This window comes from Triticum aestivum, chromosome 2B (assembly GCF_018294505.1).
Source record: "Triticum aestivum cultivar Chinese Spring chromosome 2B, IWGSC CS RefSeq v2.1, whole genome shotgun sequence".
Classification (NCBI taxonomy): Eukaryota; Viridiplantae; Streptophyta; class Magnoliopsida; order Poales; family Poaceae; genus Triticum; species Triticum aestivum.
This window is the reverse complement of record NC_057798.1, coordinates 787,626,086-787,646,103: the sequence shown is the minus strand read 5'-3', so window position 1 is coordinate 787,646,103 and position 20,018 is coordinate 787,626,086. Positions and strand designations below refer to the sequence as shown.

At 43.0% G+C, this 20,018-nt stretch overlaps 1 pseudogene; it reads left to right on the top strand.

The window, feature by feature from the left end:
* Positions 1–12,292: 12,292 nt before the first annotated feature.
* Positions 12,293–18,220, top strand: LOC123042760 (disease resistance protein Pik-2-like; annotated as a pseudogene).
* The last annotated feature ends 1,798 nt before the right edge of the window (positions 18,221–20,018 follow it).

The window sequence follows — 20,018 nt, the reverse complement described above, 5'->3', positions numbered from 1 at the left end:
ATCTTCAAACCAATTTCACTCTTGAATAGTCCGTCCAAAGCATGAACCGTTTTCACCTTGACTCTAGATCCCATGTTAATAGGTATGATGACTTTTTTACCAAAAACCCAGAAATAAAAATGGAAATGTAAAAAAACCAAGAACCAGGAATTAAATGAAAACCCAAAAATACGGAATGAAAAAAACCAGAAACCTTAAAAAAACTCGAAACCTGAAGAAAATAATAGAAGCGCAATTCTGGTTGTTCACTTTTTGGAGGAAGTGCACTTATGCTTTTTGCTTTTTGGGAAGCACATATGTATTTCACTCAGAAACGTGACTCATGGAAGCACAACCGCGCTCTTAACTTTTCGGGAAGCACAGTGCTTTGGAAACAACATGGTTGTGCTCTTCACTTTCCTGGAACCACACATGTGCTTCACAGAAAAGCACGATTGGGCTTCACCGCGAAGCACAAATATGTTTTTTGAAGCTCAGCACAAATGTGTTTTTTCACACGATTTGCTTCAGGCGAGGAACTTTTTGGAAAGAAAATGAAAAACCTAGAGAAAAACAAAGCAAAATCCAAAAATCCAAAAAACACAAGAAAATAAAACCCGAGAACGCGTGTAAAAAGCATGATCCTGTTGGTGCACCAGCGCATGACACGTGCCAATGCAGAGCACACCATGTGGCATGCCATGGCGCTTCCCATGGTGCCCGCTTTGGCTGCCCCCGAAGGCGTAGTTACCCCCTTAGAGCGTCTACAGCCGTGATGGGCTAATCTGAACACACACAACCCCCCAAACGCCTGTGGACGCGCCCGATCAATGCATTACACACATTGTTCGGCTACTCCATAACTACTAACACTAGTAAAAAACAGGGCATACGTTCGGGCCAGATAAGCCCATTAGAGCATTACTAGTAGTACCCCTAAACCCTCAAACCCTAAAAAGTAACCGCTTTTTTACGGGTTGCAACAAAAAAATGCAAAGACTAGAACCCCTAAACTCTCAAACCCTCAAAAAAAGTAAGGGTCCAACCCTCAAACCCAATTTCAAACCGTAGAAGTGAGGGTTGGAGGGGGGCGCTCGACCCCAGCCCGCACTCCCTTCCCCCGTCGCGCGGGAGGGAAGTTTCCCCTCCCCAACCTCCCGCTTCCTCCCTCCCACGCCGCCGGCCGTCGCCCGCCCCAAATCCGGCCGGCCCCCCACCTCCCCTCGACGCCGCCGCCGTTCCCCGCCGCCTCCCGCCCCGCGGCCCGGCCCCCGGACGCCCCGCCCCGCCCGCCCCGCCGCCTCCCGGCCCGGCGTCTCGCCCCCCGGCCTCCTGCCCTGCCGCCTCCCGCCCCCGGTCGCGCCTCGGCCCCCGCCCTCCAGTCGCCTCCCGCCCCCAGCCGCCTCCCGCCCCCCGGCCGCGCCCCGCCCCCCGCCCGCCCGCCTCAGCCGTCGGGCCCCGGCCCCCGGCCCCCAGTCGCCTCCCGCCCCCAGCCGCCTCCCGCCTCAGGCCTCCTCGAGCCGCCGCGCCAGAGGCCAGGCAGGCCAGAGGCAGCCGCGCCGCTGCCCCGAGCTCCCTGCAGGTATGCTTTCCTTTCTTTCTTTTTGTTTTATTTTTTCCTTTTTGATTCATTGTTGGCACTCACAATTTATTGCTTGTTGTATTGTGTAGATGGAGGTGAACAACAACGACATGGACTCGTTGTCCGATTCGTTGGGTTGGTCGTCATCCGACGATGGACATCGATGAGTTGTTGCAAGACGATGACGTCGAGATGATGAGCCTCCTCATCGACGTGCAATCCTTTGAAAACCGCGTGAAGCTGACGGATCAGAGGAGAGGGTCGAAGATGGGGCGAGTCACCATCTTCCGGAACCGCGCTCTCGGACACGAACATTTGATGGAAGACTACTTCTCCGAGGTACCTACGTACCCTCCTCGTCTTTTCCGCAGAAGGTACCAAATGCGGCGTAGTTTGTTTGTGAAGATTGTCACCGATTGTGAGGCCGCCTCATATTACTTTAAACGTCGTAGATCCGCCGCTGGTATCATGGGGTTTAGTGCATATCAAAAGATATCGGCGGCAATGTGGGTACTCGCTTACGGCATACCCGCAGATTATACCAACGAGTATCTTCGCATTGGGCAAGATACAACCACGGAGTCAGTCCGTAGGTTTGCCAAGTTGGTCATCCGGTTGTATGGTGAGCAGTATCTTCGGGCACCAAACGAGGAAGATACAAAGAGATTAATGGAAATGAATGAAAAAAGGGGATGGCCGGGGATGCTAGGTAGTCTTGATTGCATGCATTGGAGGTGGAAAAATTGCCCAAAGGCATGGCACGGAATGTATTGCGGTAAAAGCCGTGATGCTACCATTGTGCTTGAGGCCGTAGCATCTCAGGACACATGGATTTGGCATGCATTTTTTGGGTTGCCGGGAACACTCAATGATATCAATATCCTCAATAGATCTCCTTTGTTCAAAAGATTAATTTCTGGGGATGCTCCAGCTTGCAACTACAAAATCATGGACAATGAGTACTCAATGGGATACTATCTCACCGATGGCATCTATCCCGAATGGGCAACTCTTGTGAAGTCCATCAAGGAGAAAAATGGGGTGCCCTTGACAAGAAAAGAAGCTCATTTTACCAAGGCACAAGAGGCAGCCCGCAAGGATATTGAGAGAGCTTTCGGTGTTTTGCAAGCAAGGTTTGCCATATTTCGTGGTCCAGCCCGGTTTTGGGACAAAAAAACCTTGATGAACATCATGAAATGTTGTGTGATTCTACACAACATGATCCTAGAGGATGAGAGAGGGTTAAACCTCCCCTGTTTCTATGACAATGTTGGTACCCGTGGTCGGCTCCGGGATGATCTAGTAGAGCACCACTGGCAGTTGGATGGGCGGCGCATTGGCCCATGATGTATCTTTGTTTTACTTTTCTATGTCCTATTTGATTTGAACAATTAGTGTAATTTGCTCAAACATTGTTGTAATAATTTGAATGATTATTGTTTTATTCGGTGTTGTAATAATAACTAGAATGATTATTGTTTTATGTCAATTGTGATGGAATTTGTGATATGCCATATGATGAAATGTGATGAAATGTGTGCTATATGAAATGAGAGTTTTAAAGGTTGGGGTTGAGGCAAAGACTAGAACCCTCAAATCCAACCCTTAAAGCAGTTTACGGGTTGGGTTTGAGGGTTCTAGTCTTTGCCCCTGTTTTTCAACCCTTAAAAGTGTCAAAAACTGGCACTTCTCAACCCTTAAACTGCTATAAGGGTTTGAGGGTTTGAGGGTTCTACTAGTAATGCTCTTAGTCCCGGTTCAGTCACGAACCGGTACCCATGGGGGCATTAGTCCCGGTCCGTGTCTCAAACCGGGACTAAAGGCATTAGTCCGGGTTCAAATGAGCCCTTTAGTCCCGGTTTGAGACAATGCCTTTAGTCCCGTTTTGAGACACGAACCGGGACTAAAGGGTGGTGTAAGGGCCCATTTTCAAACTCTACACCCACCCACCCACCCCCTGGATCGCCTTTTCAGTTTTGTAAAAAGAAAAAGAAAATGATAAAAACTTCAAAAATTAAAATCCTTTGATATGTAGTTATGTTACTACATCTATTAGTTAGGAAAATTAAAAAACTTAAATTTGGACATGTTTTGCAAAAAAGTGTTATGAAAATGTAAAACGGCCATATCTTTTGCATACGATGTCGAAAAAACCCGCATAATATATCAAAAAAATCAGCACAAAAATGCGCATCCGATTTTGACGGCCTATGGCCTGTTTGCAATTATTTAGAATCCTCAAATTCTTAAAGGAAAAAAGTTATGCTCAAATTTCTTTTTTTTGAATTTTCGTTAAATCTGATCAAACTATGGTCAAACTACTTATACAATAAGTATTAGTGTTACTACATAATTATTCAAGAATATTAGTGTTACTAAATAATTATTTCAGTTTTTTTGAATTTTGGTCAAATCTGTTCAAACTGTGGTCAAACTGTGCTCAAACTATAGTCAAACTATGGTCAAACTTATTATTCAAGAAATATTAGTGTTACTAAATAATTATTCAAGAATATTAGTGTTACTAAATAATTATTTTTAGTTTTTTTGAATTTGTTCAAATCTGGTCAAACTGTGGTCAAACTATAGTCAAACTATTGTCAAACTTATTATTCAAGAAATATTAGTGTTACTAAATAATTATTGTTTTTTAGAATAATAGTTTCAAACTCAAACAGTGAAATGTGTGACTTCATGCTCAAGCTAAACTCCTGAGGGTTAATAGGATTGACATCTTACTATTGTCACGAAAACAGCAAGTGCAGACTTGAAAACGAGGAGGAATAGAACCTGGAGGTTAAGCATGCTCAGGCTGGAGTAGTGAGAGGACGGGTGACCGGCCAGGAAGTTAGATGATTTGGGATGATGAGGGGTGATTAGAGATTAGAGGTTAAATTGGGCAGTGATGAGGGGTGATTAGAGATTAAATTTAAAAATCCTGGAAAAAAATAAAAAAAATCGTAAAAATACCTTTAGTCCTAGTGTTACCAACTGGGACTAAAGGTGGAGCTCCAGATAGCGGCCACGTGTAGGGGCTTTAGTCCCGGTACTAGAACCGGGACTAAAGGCCCTCACGAACCGGTACGAGTGGGGCTTTTTCTACTAGTGTAAGCATGCCATCGGACTACCAAAGCATGGCATGTTTGGCTATGGTGGAGATCATCCACGGCCGCCCTTGCCCTTCCTGACGCCCTTGCCATCCTTCTCGTGGAGGTACCACTCAAAGACGCAGTAGGAATCGAGCCGGGTCTGCTCATCGCCGGAGTTGTCCTTCTTCTCCTCCTTTGATGGCAGTGTGGCCATGGCACAGACCGACCGAATTTCCTCTCTAGCGAGGGAGCACGTGTTCCTCCTCTGTCATTTCTTCACAATGCGTGCGCAGATGGCTTTCTCCGCTGCGACTGCCTGCACGGCCGCATCAGCCTCGTCCGTGGGTGCCATTTCCACCGTGATACGGGCCTCGGCGGCCCTTGTCCTCTCCTTCCCACGATGGACACACCTGGCCCGGTGTGACTCATAGTTCGCTCGATCGGTGATGGGGAAGGAGTGGTTTTCAGGGTGTCGGGACGACCGCGATGATCTAGCCCCAGAGGACATAAGCACCCGACGCTATGGAGTCGCGCCAGACAGATCCTACCATCGGCGGGAGATGTCCTCTGAGTGATGGAGTGCAATGAGGACCGCCATTGCCTCCTCCAACCTGCACGGGGTGACGCCCTAGTCGATGGATCCGGGCTGGTCGGAGCCAGATATGCTTCCTGCCATGCCGGAGATAGCCAGAGATTGCCAGAGATGAGCTTGGGTGACGAAAGGAGTGGAGGGGAGTGGAGTGTGAAGTATATAGGGTTTGGTCCGCCGAGCGGATGAGGAGGAATATATGTGGGGTCGGGTGAGCCAGCGTGGGATGTGCTCGATGTGGCGGGCGCACCCGGGCGCCCCATATTTGAGCTAGATATGAGGGTGCCCACCAGCCCGTCTTTTGAGGCCCGATTGAGGCACCCGTCTTGGTCGAAATTTCGTGACCGCTCAATGACCTGGCAGCTCACCAGGGAATATGATGCGGGTTTGGGGCGACCGGTTGTAGATGCTCTTAGTATTAAGTCTAAATTTCTCCCAAAATTCAACCGCAACCCCCCATATTTCAACTGCCACTATACAAGTTTCAACTTTCAATTGCCATAAGTAATTTTTTCACGGTGTATATTGTATATACAAAGATAGCATACGTAGTACGTACGAGATGGCATACGTACACGAGGCCTAGGGTATCTTCTTGAACATGTGTATGTTGTGGGCTGCCGAAGGCTGACCCCTTGGGTGGAGCATATAAGTAAAACTCCTCGCCTATTCATGAGCTTACTAGAGATCACCACAATCTCATAGACTGTGACCAGCATTTGGGCTTATATAGGTGTGTTCTTTTAAAGATCACTTTGTAGGATAGCATCTTGCTTACAGAAGCTTTGGAATACATTAAGACAATGGTCATCCTACCATACAGTTGTAGGGGAACGTAGCATGCAATTTCAAAAAAATTCCTACGGTCACGCAAGATCTATCTAGGAGATGCATAGAAGGGCGAGGGGGAGAGTGTGTCCACGTACCCTCGTAGACCGAAAGCGGAAGCATTTTCTTAACGCGGTTGATGTAGTTGAACGTCTTCTCGTTCCAACCGATCGAGTACCGAACGTACGGCACATCCGAGTTCTGCACACGTTCAGCGCGATGACGTCCCTCGAGCTCTTGATCCAGTAGAGGGTCGAGGAAGTAGATGAGTTCCGTCAGCACGACGGCGTGGTGATGGTGATGTGATCCACACAGGGCTTCGCCTAAGCACCGCGAGAATATGACCGGAGGCGTAAACTGTGGAGGTGGTCACTGCACACGGCTAGGAACAATTGATGTGTCTTTGGGGTGCTTCCTTCTTGTTTTGATTTTATAGGATGAACAATGTCAAACTTGCTACCTATATATGTATGTATGGATGAAACCATTGTATGCTTGTTGTTGTGTTTGTTGGCTATGTATATGTGTTGGATGAAACCATTTGCTATGTATATGTGTTGGATGATCATATGCATATGGCAGGGATATGATTTGGTATGTATATGTGTTGGTATACTTGTCGAAAGTATTTTCATATGTGTGTGTATGTGTGTGTGTGTGTGTGAAATTCTATCAAATTGAATAAATTTAAGAAAAAACAGAAAAAACAAGGGCTATATAGACTCTTTGCCGTCCGCTGGGCCGTCTGCCAGTGGACGGCAAACATGCCACGTGTCAGCTACCTGTGTAACCTGGGGGCAGTAGGCTGGCTATTTGGATGCTTTGCCGTCATCCAGCGCACGACAAAGAACATTGAATATTTGTCGTCAGCTGGCTACCAAATAGGCCAGCCCCCTAGGTGCTACCACGTGGCATGCTATGTGGTCCGCTGGCTGACGGCAAATAATCAATGTTCTTTTGTCGTCCACTGGTAGACGACAAATACGCAAAGGTCTTTGTCGTCCGCTGGCGGACGGCAAAGCACGCCGTTAACCCCTTAACGGACCTAAGCTGACACGTGTGCCGTCCAGGCTCTTTGCCATCCGCTGGCCGATGGCAAAGACCTTTGCATCTTTGCCGTCAGCCAGCAGACGGCAAAGAAGCCTTTGTTCTAGCCTGTTCAGCCGGACGTGTTGCCGTCTGCAGGCTGACGGCAAAGGTCTTTGCCGTGCGCCATGCATGCCTTTGCCGTCTGCCATGGCTGGCGGCAAAGTTCCTGATTCCTGTAGTGACACATGTATCAAGTTTCCGATTAATACAATTCTAGCATGAATAATAGACATTTATCATGATATAAAGAAATATAAAATGACAACTTTATTTTTGCCTCTAGGGCATATTTCCTTCATCTGGTGTTGCCATAGTTATAATAAACTCAAAATGCACCCTCAAATTTCTTGCCCTGGCCTATATATACATTGAAATTCCTGAAATTACTATTTGGTCTTACCAAACCACCAAAGATATAAATAGGTCACCTAGCGAGACATTAAAAATTTATAGAATTTTGAAGATATGCCAGCTGATGAACATGCTATATTACCACACCATATCCCTCAACACATTTTATAAGACATGTCTTAAACACGTTAAACGTAAATAGAACCAGCTATTTAGGTTTCATCAAGACACATTTTACTTAGAAAAGGTAGAAAAGGAAGTGGAACATTAAAGCCCTATCTTGAACACCTGTTAGGAAAAACAATGTCACATAGATTAAAGGAGTTAGATCCATGTCTTTCATATCAATCAAGGCAATTTAAATTTTGTGTGCAAAAGGTAGGCCTTTTCCTATTGTTTAGTGCAAAACTACCTAGCCTGAGAACTAGGATCTAGGTCTAAACTTGCACTTCCTTGCTATACTACAATTCATTAACTAGATTTTTGGTATATGTGTATCTAGAGAAAATTTAATGCATTTAATTGCCATTAATTTGTCACCATTTTATTACTCAATGAATTTCTCAATTACATCAGCAACCATTCATATCTCATTCATTATATAATGATTGCCATTGCATAATTTCTCCATCACAATCTACCAAGACAACTATCACCAACTCGTATAAACACCACAACATTACCAAGATGAGGGCAACACTTACGCTACTCATGACCCTCACTTTCTTCATGCTACCATCAGGTATAGTGTATTCATGCAACAACTTGCTCTAGCGATCCATCATAGAAAATTATAGTAATAATGGGTGTTTTTCACACAGATGCTTTTCGGACATGGAAGATTGGAAAGGTTGCCAACCATTTATCATCCCACCATTGACAACATCATATGTAGTCCTGACACTTGCAGCAGCTCATGCAGTGACTGGTATAACCAAAGGGGTAGGGCAAAATGCAAAGAAGGTGCCATGTGTGACTGGGTGTCCTACTGTGTTCCCGACCTCTGCAACTACACACTATGCGGAGATTTCAACCTTCCACCCATGGGTCCTATGAAGAAAGTGGTATTAACCACATAGGGTGTGTAGCTTTTGCAAGCATGTGGTGTGTAAGTCACAGGAGCATAAACCCAATGACTGTACATCTAATCATACATGGTTTTTGTAAGTGGAATATGATTCGAAATAGTTGCATTTTCAAAGGTATCACAATGGAGATCCCTTATAAATTCATATATTTGCTTACTTTGAAAAGGAGGATCCCTTATTTTTCTTTAGGATCACCGATGGTAATCAGATCTTAGAGAGAGAGAGAGAGAGAGAGAGAGAGAGAGAGAGAGAGAGAGGGCACTAGCACGAGCAAGATGTGCCCAAACAAAAGCCGACATATGGTTTGGGCTGAAGTTGGAGGATTTGTTCGTCTAGGCTCAAATGAATCGAAAGAGAGCTTCGGTTAGTTTAGAAAGCTCCTCTCAGTGCTTCAGGCGCTGGGAGAGCCAACTGGCGCCCACGCGCTCCACAATCATGGGCCGACCCATCACACGCGACGTGGTCGCTCGCCAGGACGCATCCACCAGGTTCGCACGATCAATGGTTGACCGGTTGAACAGAATGCAAAATATAAAATAATGAATTCAAAAAATTTCATGAGTTCAAAAAAAGCTAAAGGATTTCTGAAAGTTTGTAAATTCAAAAAAGTTCACGTATTTTAGAAAAGTTCATCGATTTTGAAAACAAAATCATGAATTTGAAAGTTCATCACAGATTTGGAAAAAGTTCGTGGATTTAGATTTTTTTTTTCATAATTTTTAATTTTTTTGTGGATTCTAATATATTAATGCATTTAAAAAATATTCATGGATTTGAAAAATAATTCACTAATTTGGCGAAAGTTTTCAAATTTGCAAAAATATTACAAATTTATGTATTGACTTATTTTTTATTTTACTAGATTTTTCTCATATTTTAAGTGGACTTTATATTTTTAAATCAAATTTACAAATTGAAATTAAAGCAACAATTTTCTCAAATGGTATATTAACTTTAGCAAATTATTACCATCTTTTGACTGAATTGAAAAACTTTTATGTGTTCTTTGAATTTTGAACCCAAAATTTGAACTGGAAACTAAAACATTCTCTCGAACTGTATGTAAGTTTTAGCTCAGATTTTACCACATTGTTACGGATTACGCTTGATCTACTACACATTTTTTTCAATATTTCTGTGCTATTCAAATTTTTATTATGTTGCCGAAATAATAACGAAACAATTACAGTAAATCAAACATATTACATTGACCAATCTCATAAAACATGAACTGAAATGACATATAGTATGAGCGGAACTTGCTGTTTTAGTTTTAAGTTCAAATTTTTGGTCCAAAATTTAAACTGTACAAAATAGTTTAAAGATTCTAGTAAATCGGGCATAGTTTAGTGAGCAATCTGATATTATAGTTGATGCATGTCTTAAGTTCAGTCATATGGAAAGAGGAGACAACAAAAAAATCTGATGACCCTGATGACTAACAAAACTATGAGTAAAATTCAACTAAAAAACCATTAGTAAAAAAAAAGGCGATGACTGACAAAACTGAGGTGAAAAGCAGTTAATTAAAAAGGTGTGAAGTATTGTGAAGAGGTAGGTAATATCACCGGGGGTGCGGCTAATCGGCACCCCCGCATAGAAAAAATTCAAAAAAAATACTAGAAAAATTCAAAAAATTCCAAATTTTTTTGTGGTGGTAGATAATTTGACGCGTGAGGTGCGCCCCGAAATTCAACTCATTTGAGCATCTGAGCAGCTCTTGGTAAAAAAGACAAAATCAGGGTCTGTAAAAATGTGTACTGTTCACGCACTGTTTTGACCCCGATTTGTCTTTTTTGCCGAGAGCTGCTCAGATGTCCAAATAAGTTGAATTTTGGGGCGCACCTCACGCGTCAAATTATCTACCACCACAAAAAAATTTGGAATTTTTTGAATTTTTCTAGTATTATTTTGAATTTTTTGCTGAGAGGGAGCAGATGAGCCCGGGCACCGTTTTGAGTTTCTCATATCACCGGTAGTTATAGAACTTGCGTTTGATGTTCAGTTTGGTGCTAGAACTTTAAAAATACGGAATTGTAGTCACATAACTTGACTCAAGCGTGCACATGCGGTCACAAAATACCTTTGCGTGCATATCCGTGTATAGGCCCCACCTGTCTGTCACTCAGCAGATGCATTTTTGCAAAGAACACCCTTGTATATTTTATTCACGAAAAAGCCGATCACTATGACGCATTTTTATAAGAATACCCCTCGCGTTTTTTTATTTGCAAAAAAGCAGAGCACTGTACTGCAACAATTAATGCCTAAAATTCATGCGCGCAAGGTCTCAAACACGCGTCACGCTCTAGCAACATTAGTGAGTCTAGCCACTCCAACCATCAAGTTTGGATGTCTGCTATGGATGACAACATTATATCTACATGATGAGAAAAAATGTGCAGTTCAAATGGGCTGCAGATGGTATGGCCCATTTAAAAATATATAACTTAAATATCATACATGATTCAATATTCATATCAACAGTTTACATTTTATATTATGAATATTTGTTTAACATACAAACATTTTTTATAAATCATAAATATTAATTTATATATGGAAACATTTTTTAAATAATATATACTGTTTTTTGAAAGTAGGTTATTCATTTGTATGTACAATTTTTATAACACACAAATATTTTAATGATTATTTTTATTACAGAAATTATAATTTACATACTATCTACATATTTCTAAAAAGACGAACAGGTGCGAAATGGGCTGCACGAGGGCCTCTGTCCTATTAAATTCATATCCTTCACTAAAAAAATGAAATTTAAATGCATATCTCGCTAGTTATGGATTGTGGACATATGCAGGTGCATATTGGGGTCGTTTTTTGGGCTAGCCTCTGGTCGTGAGTTCAAGACTTGATAGCTACACTTATTTATGTTAATTTCCATTCTATAATATAATAACAGGTGGGACATGTACCAGTACATATAGACTTTTTATCCTCATCAGGCATTTGAATGCGATCCGTGTAGTGGCTAGACATGCTAATGTGGTAGTCCCGGGTATTGTGTTGAGTCCTTGGTGCGCCCCATGTTTTAGCGTTAATTTTCGCAGTACAATGTTTGACTTCCCTGCAGATAAAAAACATGAAGTGGTTTTGTGCAAAAAATATATCACGGTGGTCAGCTTTCCCATGAATAAAAAATTGCAAGGGTGTTTTGTGCAATAAAACCTCGGTCGAGCACGTCCAGTCAATGATAGATGGGGTCATACACACCAATACGCCTGTGTGTGTATCTTGTGACCCTATGTGCACGCTTGAGTCAAGTTGAGTGACTGCAATTCCGTATTTTCAAAGTTCTAACACCAAACTGAACATCGAGCGCAAGTTGTATGACTCCCGATGATATTACCTCTATTGTGAAAGGTTTTCTGGGTTCATAGTGCAATCTGAACAAGATCGAGATTTGAAATTGTAGATTGAAACCTAATAAATATTCGGTTGGTAAGGTACACTTTTCTTCCCATTGGGAAGTCAACTCATAAGCCGAGTCGTTCGAAATAAGACTATATTTTAGGTCGATGATGTGCGTTCTAGCTGGCCATGGCTGTTGGTGATGCAAGTTGCTTCAGAATATAATGCACTGGTGTCAGCCAACGGCTCGTCTTTTCTCCCTTTTCTATGTTCTCCCCATCTCCGATCCAGCCATATCCACCCTTCCAAAGAGTCCAGAGAATCGAGAGAGGGAGAATGGAGGCCGCAACGCAGCTTGTCTCCATCGTCGGGCAGTTTGTGGGCGAGGAGTACCAGCAGCTCCGCGGCGTCGGAGGGCAGGTGGCTGAGCTCAGCGACGAGCTGGACACCATGAACGCCATCCTCCGCATGCTGTCCGACGCCGAGGAGGGCGCCGTTGACCACTTCATCCGGGTGTGGATGAAGCAGGTCCGCGAGCTTGCCTACGACGCCGAGGACTGCGTGCACCTCTACATCCTCCGCATCCGGTGCCGGCCGAGAGACCGCTTCCTCGTCTGGTCCAAGCGCGTCCTCGCGACGCTCTTCCCTCGCCGTCGGTTGGCTCGTGAGATCCAGGAGCTCCGCGCCCGTGCCGTCGTGATCAGTGAGCGCCATGCGCGTTACGGCGTCAGCCGTGAGGCGCTACTGCGATGCACTACTTCTTCTATAGCCGCTCCTACCCCCGTGCTCCGCCATGCGCTCGGCCGGCCGGCAGCAAACGACCCTGACCATCTCGTCGGCATCACGGAGCAGGCTGATAAACTGTCCAACATGGTGAGGGCGGTGGGTGACAAGAATCTCAAGGTGTTCTCCATCGTTGGATTTGGTGGACTCGGGAAGACCACACTGGCGATAGAGGTGTGCCGGAAGCTGGAGGTGGAGTTCCCACACCAAGCGCAAGTGTCCGTGTCCCAGGCGTTCGGCGGCACCAAGGATCTCGAGGGATTGCTGAGGCGCATTCTTCGACAGATCGTGCAGGCGAAAGCAGAGAATGCACAAGGCATCAAGGAAGAGAACCCCCTTCATGGCGTCGACGACAAGGATGAAAGCGACCTCACCAGGATGCTCAAGGAGCTTCTCAAGGACAAGAGGTACTACATATAAACACACACAAGCTATATATCTACATATTACTTAGTTGTTTAATTTATCATTTTGTCTATTAAGTTTAACCTATCTCAAAGTTCTCACACAATAATCAATGAAAGAAAAGGGAAGTGTGTATAGCTTGTCATTTATGGGATCAAGATATAAGATAAAACCCGCAAATCATATGGACATAAACAAGTTACGGCTACCATATAAACATAAACCCGCAAATCATATAAACATAAACCCCACAAATCATACTAAAACCCGCAAGGCCGCAACAAGTGGCTAACCTCACAGCAAGTCGCGCTGGGTCTTGTGAAAAATTCTTCGCAAGCGTTAGTGGCACATACACAATACATGAAATTCTAGTGGCAGCCATGTAATATCAAAACTGGAGAGTGGCACATACCAAAATTTTCATTTAGTCTTTGGGTGGACACTTGCATGGCCATGGAGAAGAGAGTCAGGTATGTCTCCCAGAAGAGAAAGCCAAAAACTGAATTTATTATAGCATCTCTAATCATTGTAAGGTAATTGTTTGTCACGCGAGATTAGGATAATGTTGCATATAATAAATAAGAATGGATAATAATGCCATATGTACTGAACCAACCACCCTCATACAAGTGTCTTATGGTCAATAGACTTCAGCTAGGGGGGGGGGGGAGTATGGCCGGCCTCGCTAGAGGGAGTGAGGGTGAAATAGAACAGAAGGAAAGAGGATCAAGAGTTAGGGTTTCCCTGCTGAGGCTTATATAATGCCCATCTATCTGAGATGGGCCTAGATAGAAGACATCCACTAATAGTTTTGGTATGTGAGATGGGCCTCTTCTTTGGTCCGCTTGCAAATGTTTTCAAGGTAGGCCTATCTGCTCGCCTGCGTCGGAAAGATCTAGTTTTCGACACAGACTTTTCTGCCTTGACCTTTCCGAGATATAGGCGCAAGAAAACCCAACTCAAATAGCCTATTTTGTGGTAAGCAGAGGGTGAACAAACACACAACTCAAGCAATGCTGGCTTTGGCTGGAAGGTTAGCCTACCTAGTTGGGAATTTCGAAGAAGTGAATGAAAACAAAACTAAAAAGATAGGAAAACTGAAAAACAGAGGAAAAAATATAAAATATTGCAAACAATAGAAAATGTTGAGGACCTATAAAAAAGTTGGTACAAAATATAAAAAAATGTCCCGCATTTTAAAAAAATGTCTGCAAAATTTTAAATGTTTGCAAAGATGAAAAATTGTTCCCTAATTTCAAAAATGTTTATTAATTTATAACATGTTTGCTAATTTTTTAAAATTCTCCTGAATCTAAAAATGTTTATGTATGATTTTTCCTAAATTTCCACAAATGTTCACGAATTTGGGAAAATATTTGTCGCTTTATTTTGAATTTTAAATGTCCCCATTTTTGTTAGAGAGTTCAAGATTTGAGAAAATATTCACGAATTTGGAAGAAGTCCATGAATTTTAGAACGTGTTCATGATTTTTAAAATGTGTCTAGATTTTAGAAAAAAATCAAGAAACTAAAAAATAATGATGAATTCACAATGATTTCATGAATTTGAAAATGTTCATAAATTTCAAAAAATATAGATGAATTAAAAATAATTTATGGATTTAGAAAAGTTTCTGAAAATCATGAATTTATAAAAATGTTCAGCAGTTCTAAAAAATTGTGAATTTACAAATATTCATAGTTTCCAAAAAGAAATTCCCAAATTTAAAGCGTGTTATTGGTTTTTAAAATCACAAATTATAATGTGGAACACAAAATTAAAGGATAAAATGAAAAATAAACAGAAAATAAAAACTGGTAGAAGAAACAGAAAGGAGAAAAAAAATCAAATATGGTTCTATAACCTTCTTAAAAATGGCAGGAGAAAGAACAAAAAAAAAGAAAATAGTGAGCCACCTGTATACCTGCTAGGGTGCGTGTTTGGTCGACATTCTCCGTGTCACACAACGAATAGGGTTTGCCTTGCCGGCCGTCTTAGAAACTCCCTTTGATGCCTGTGTAGTACTCCGTCTGTCTAGTTTGTAGTATTGATCCATGCATTAGTATGTACGGTAAGATCATCATAATATATATTTTCTTGGTATACATATTTTCCTTCAGTCAACAAAACTTCATCATTAACGTACATGTATGTCCCTGGGAAGAAAACTCAAGCCTAAGGAATGTTTCCCTAGAAAACATACATATTCCGTAAAAAATGGAACACATTCCATAAAAGATGGTCATGCACAAAACTCTTAATGTGTGCTGATCTAACGTCGATGACCGGGTACAGAAATCATAAAATTTGACGCACCAATAATTTAGTTAACAGAGTATCATCATTGGGTCTTCAAAATTGCATGTAAAAATCTTCAGGCGATCGATCTGCTGAACTCTTATTACAATAGTTGGATATTGCTAGCTATATTTTATTACTATGGTAAGAAAATGCAAAACATGAAACATTTACAATATCACATTATTACAATAATAAAAACATATAGAAAAAATCTACATTGATTTTATCATGTCTTGAAAATGAGGAGCTAGGTAATATCATGTCTTTTTTATATGCCCTTTTGTAGTCGTGTCTTGAAAATTAGGAGTTAGGTAATATCATGTATTTTTATATGCCGTTGTGTAGTTGTGTTTATGCAATTAATCGTGATTTATTAAAAAGGCAATTAACTATGGAATTCCTATGATAAAACTAGGTACCTCATTGTTGTCGATGATATATGGACGGTAGCAACATGGGATACAATCAGACCGAAGTTGCCAGACAACAAAAATGGCAGCAGGGTCATTGTGACCACTCGGATAGAGAGTGTAGCCGAAGCATGCGGTGATGCTAGTGTTGATGGAGATCGCATTTATCAGATGAAACCCCTTGATTTTAATGACTCCAAGAAGTTGTTCCTCAGCAGAGCATTTGGTTCAGAGAACGACACTTTGCACAATGATCTGAGAGGTGAAATGGACAAAATCTTAAGAAAATGTGGTGGGCTACCAATGGCCATTATTAGTATTGCCAACCTCTTGGCGAGCTACAAATCACCGGAGAGCAAAGATATGTGGGAAAGAATATGCAAGTCAATTGGTTCTCAAATGGAGAACCACCCTACCCTTGAGGGCATGAGGAAAATAGTTACTCTCAGCTATAACCACTTGCACTATTATCTCAAGGGTTGCATAATGTACCTTAGTATTTTCCCAGAGGATTATGTAATCACCAAGAAGCGGCTCTTGAAGAGATGGATAGCTGAAGGACTAGTTGCTGAGATTCGAGGCTTGACCTTAATGGAGGCTGCAGAAGCCTATTATAATGAGTTATTGAGTAGGAACATGATTGTTCGGGCCGGTGATATTGTCAGCTGGTGGGATGGGACTGTGGAGACGTGTCAGGTACATGACATGGTCCTTGAGGTCATGGTGTCCAAATCCCTGGAGGCTAATTTTGTTAGCCTAGTAGGTGGCTCTTATGAAGGGATGTCCTACGGTAGCATTCGCCGCCTATCCATCCATGGTGGAGAGGTAGTATCCGAAGGCTCTTGCTCCACTGAAATTGCAACATCACATGGTAGGAAGAATGACATCGAAGGGATGAAGATGGAGCATGTCCGATCACTGAGCATGTTTGGCCCTAAAGATAACATGAAGATGCTTGATCGTCTAGGTGAGTTAAGTCTGCTCAGGGTACTTGACCTGGAAGACTGCACGGCCATAAAAAACAAGCATTTGAGACATGTTTGCCGGATGTACCTTCTCAAGTTCTTGAATTTGAAAGGAACAAGTATTAGTGAGATGCCTCCGGAAGTCGGTGACCTAGAAAATTTGGAGACCCTTGATGTACGTCAGACACACCTTGAAGATCTACCGGAAACGGTGACAAAGCTAGAGAAACTAGAACACCTCCAATTCAACAAGAAGGATGCCATATTTTATACGTCTTGGAGAGCAAGTAAGGGCCTGGGTAGGATGAAGGCATTACAGACGGTGAATGCAGTAGTTTTTGGAAGTGATGCTGATGTTGCCGAAGAGCTTGGTAACCTACAACAAGTGAGAGAGTTACGTATGGATGTGGACTGCGGTCCCCTTGATCTGAATGTTAGGAAAAATCTTGCTGTGTCCCTGGGCAAGATATATTCCCTCAGGTGGCTCAACATTACTGATCATCCTTGGGTCAACCGTACCGACCCTCTTGGGGACCCACAATATTTGGACTTCATACATGAAATCGACCCCCCGCCGCGGCTCCTCGGATATCTTAGGATCGGCTCCGGCATTAGCAAATTGCCCGACTGGGTCACTGAATTATCTTACCGAGCTTTTCCTTTCTTGGACATACTTGGTTGGTGACCAACTGTTTGGCCCAGTATGTAAGCTGCCAAATCTGCTGGGCATACACCTGGAGGCGTACTACTACGTTGCTCCAGAGCTGGTTGCACAAACTACCCACAACTTCCCAGCGCTCAAGAACCTATGCCTGAACTTTGATATTCATTTTATGGAGGTTCTCAGATTTGAGGAAAAATCAATGTCAAAGCTCGAGAAACTCCAGGTGAGATTTCTGGACAAAGATACTAAGATACTGGAAGGCATGGACAATTTGACAAGCCTTAAGGAGGTGGTGCTCGAAGGTAACAGAGACAACCCTGCATTGCACCGTGCAGTGCAGCAATTAAAGACAATGAATGAGAAGCGCCAAAAATCCGATCAGATCAAGGTTGTAGTTAAATACGGCGCCGTGCAGTGGCCCAGTGCGTAGTTAGATGTCGTGATCACGCTGTGTTTGTCACTCTGCTTGATTACAGGAGGTTGGTTTGGTTCACTTTGGTTCAGTTTCTGTTACACGAGTGTTGTTTCTCAAGGTTTTTCTCCAGATCTCTTTACTACTTTCCTGTAAGTTGTCCTTGCCAACTGGTTATCCCTACCGTTGTGGTGTTGTTTGCTTCTTGGCCTGTAAAGCTAGCTGGGGGTCCTCAGCAGCTTAAGACTTGAGTTTGTTAAACAAGAATTATTATGATTATGTAATAAAGCCGAAGATTGTGGCAATCTAGACTGCTGTTGTTTTCTTGCTCATTGATTTACCTTTCCAACAAATGTATATTTCTTAAATTCAGTTCCCCGTCGATTTCCCTGTCATCTGTTTGATAGAGGCAGTCAGTGTTCAATTGTTTAATTCTTGTTATTGTTCTTACGGCATTGCATTAGCTTGTGGTCAATGAATAGGATCCAACTCAACTTAACAAGACTCGTATTGAAAATAAGCTGAAACTAAGGAAATAAACAATCAAGATGCCGCCCTTGTAACTTTGTAAGTACAATTCAAGCTTGTCTGAGTAGACGACAAGGAAAGCAATTGTGAGAAGAAAAAAGTGCAGCAAACTAATTCCAAGGAAAACTAGACCCAAGAACAAAAATGATTGCATGCATCGTCTTGATGCAGAGGCCGGGGGTTATCCTCCTTTTCAAAAAAAAAAAGGACAAAAGAGGGAGATAAGTCGAGCGTACCAGGCCTGCAACAATACCATTTAGCACGCCGTAGCCTCTGCAACCAGAAGGCTAAACAGGCCATTAGCCTGCCGCGGACGACACTCCGGACGAAATAACTGTTACAATATGAACGAATAATCATTGGCTGTCGTGGTAAATATTCAAGGGCAACACACTCAACTGATACAGGGTTATGGCCAATACTCCTACAGTATTGATCAGGGTACCTTAGGTTAATAATAAAAGAGAGCAAGCAAATACTGCCGGCCTGCCTGACCATGGTTTCAATAATTTGTACAGAAAAAAAAAATCCCACTTGGCCCTCTTCATATCTGTAACCAAATCTTCCGTCCCGAATACAGCGAAACAGGGGAAGCGTTCGCCGTCCCTTGTTTTTCTAAAGCCTCTGATCCACGCTGAATCCGGCATTCCTATTGCTCCCTCCATACCCCGTGAATAACGGTGGAACCTGACTCTTCCTAGTACAGTACATACTTTCTTGTCCAGTTGGACAATTACGATTACGGTCTTGCTTCAGTGTGAAGTTCACCGGCCCTTAAAATAGCTGCCTCATTGCCAGTCGCTTTGCAGCATGACTCTTGTTGCAGAAAATTACTGCAACACAACCTTTGTTTCAGTGGTAGAGGGTGATGCTCACCGCTCAATACACCATATCTAACGTCTCGCGATGCAGCGGATCTTTTAAAAAGATCCGTCCGCCAACGCGTAGCAGCGCCCCAATTTTAAAGGAATTTTTATATATAATACTGGTTGCCTCATGGCATGCCTGAGAGTTGGGAGTCGTGTTTTTCTTTCGTTGTCTACAGAGTAAGAAGAAGAAATGCTAAGAGACGGGGTTTGGCGGCAAATTAACCTGCTGGGTTAGTGGAGGATTCGGCGATGGAACCCCTAGGCGCGACGGTCGAGCTGGGAGGTTCGCTCGCTCATACAGCAACACTGTCTCCGTCGCTTCTGTTTGTGGGAAAGGTGAGGGGCCACAGAAAGACGGCGCCGGCGGCGGAACCTAGAGCTCGCTCTGTCGTCCCTAGCGAATAGGAGGGTGGCCTCATCATGGGCCGGCCCAGCAGCGTCAGATCTGAATACTTTTGAAACGCGAAAAATATATATTTTGTGAAAAACAATTAAAGCTCGAACATTTTTTGAGTCTGTGAACGGCAGGAGCATTTTTTGAAAGGGAAAAGCTTACCTTTAGCCGGCTGATGGGGTGCGAGCGTCCGTCGCCTTCGTGTCCGACAGATTGACTCTTGATCAGATGGTCGAGAGTAACCCCTTCATGTCTGCGTTTCTGCAACTCATGCCTTGTTTTAGAAAACAACGTTTCCAACTGTCTGGTTCCCGTG